This window comes from Alligator sinensis, unplaced genomic scaffold (genome assembly GCF_000455745.1).
Source record: "Alligator sinensis unplaced genomic scaffold, ASM45574v1 scaffold336_1, whole genome shotgun sequence".
NCBI lineage: Eukaryota > Metazoa > Chordata > Crocodylia > Alligatoridae > Alligator > Alligator sinensis.
This window is the reverse complement of record NW_005842917.1, coordinates 557,541-559,655: the sequence shown is the minus strand read 5'-3', so window position 1 is coordinate 559,655 and position 2,115 is coordinate 557,541.

Sequence of the window (2,115 nt, the reverse complement as noted above, 5' to 3'; positions counted from 1 at the left end):
ATGTTCATAAGCCTCTATAACACCCATCTGCTAGAGGAATCATAGCATAGTTGTGGATGACCTTCAACATCCATTCTTGAAAGCATTAAATACACAAGACAGAAGGATACATCTCTTGGCAATTTCAAATCTCAAGTTGAGAAGATGGAAATAATGACCCCCCAGGTACTAATTTTGGATGGGGACAGAATTTCAGGTAGCTTCATAGTTTCATAGTAGTTAGGGGTCAGAAGGGACCTGAACAGATCATCTAGCCTGACCCCCCGCCACTGGTTGGAGCACATGCTGGGATCACATGACCCCAGACTGGTGAGCATCCAACCTCTTTTTGAATTTACCCAAGGTAGGAGCGAAGACCACTTCCCTAGGAAGTTGGTTTCAGATCCTAGCCACCCTAGCAGTGAAATAGTGCCTTCTAATCTCCAACCTGAACCTATTCTCTAGCAGCTTCTGGCCATTGTTCCTTGTCACCCCAGGTGCAGCTGGGGAGAATAGGGCTCTTCCCATGGTACCTTGTCATCCAGCCCATTGGTACTGGGGGAGCTAGGTCACCACAGCCCTGCTGTCAAATCTCTGGGCCCCTGTACATTAGATTCAGCCCCAATCCCAGGGTGAGGGGCTGGAAGGGAGTGGCACTGGGCCCCCAGGAAACAAACCTGGTGGATGGGGGATAGGAGGCAGTGGCACCATCCCCCTGGAACCAAATCCTGGAGCACAGGGGGCAATGGGGTGGTGCTGGGCCCCTGAGATGTAATCCCAGTGCATGGGGGTTGGGACCCAATTCTAGCACATGGGGGTCAGGAAAGGATGGCTCAGGTCTCTGGAGACCCAATTCTTGCATGGCGGGTACAGTGACATGACCCAAGTCCCCTTCCAAGCCTTATACTGTTCTTTTGGCTAAGCCTGGGCATCACCCCAGCTTCACATATGCCCCTCAAGGCCACTGCTAAGCAGGTGTATCTTAGCATATAGAAGGAAGCTCCAGTTCCATGGATAGCAAGTCATAACAGCAGTTACAATGCAGCTACCATATTTACTAGCATACCACATGACCCTCACATAAGTCATGCACCTTGTTTTAGGTGGGCTGAGCAATGCAAAAAAGATTTCCCTTGAACAACCTGTTTGGAATAGGCTTACTCATTGGATACAGACATGCCAGTTTTTGTTCATCAGTTGACAGGAGAAAAGGGAGCATGGGTTGTGAATAGATGAGGTGCTATGTCTGCAAGCTTCTACAGCAGGGGTGTCCAACCTTTTTGAATGTGGGGCCAGATTACGAACTTTTTATCACCCAGTGGGCTGGTGAGCCATATTCAAAGACCTCACAGGAAGTGGTATCACATCAGGAATTGATGTCATGTGACCTTTGAAACCAATGAAGTTGCAGGAAGTGACAATGAAATAGGTCTGGAAATGTGGTTTAAAATCTAAAATAAAAACAATATAAAAGCCAGAATGAAATAATACCAAACACTTGACTAAAATAAACACTTTCGCTTCTACTCATTTCTCAGTGAATGAAGGAAGCATAATGCAAGTCAACAGATGGAATGTGGAAAAGAGATCAGCCAGAGTGGAAACTTATCAAAACAACAAAATATGGGCATTTTTGAGAATAATCTTCAAAAAGATTAACTTTTATTGAATTAATAACTGGTTAGTAACACATCTTTAACCAATAGTAACAAGTTGAACCCCCAATCCTGCACAAAGAGAAACAGAAGCAAACACAATCCAAACACCGGACAGTATTTTTACAAAGATTTTTACCTGCTCCGAATTTACGTCAGAGCCCAGATCGCTCATGCTCTGTTCTTGAGCATATTGTTCAGTCTTAAAGGAGCAGACCACAGAGCTGCAGGGGCTCAGCCACAGCTTTCCCTCCCGGGTGCAGCCCAGCCAGCCCATCCCATCCCCTATCAAGCAGTGGCTTCCCCACGTGCTGCTGCACTTTCCCCCTACCTGCACCAGCTCGTCCCAAAAGGCAGGAGGCTCCACTGTCACTTCTGCTGGCCAGTGCTGACCCAGCCGGGCGTCCCCAGCACCACGTGGGAAGCTGGCTTCAGCCACATGCTGCCCCACCCAGCCGGGTTGGCACCGGCCAGGAAACGG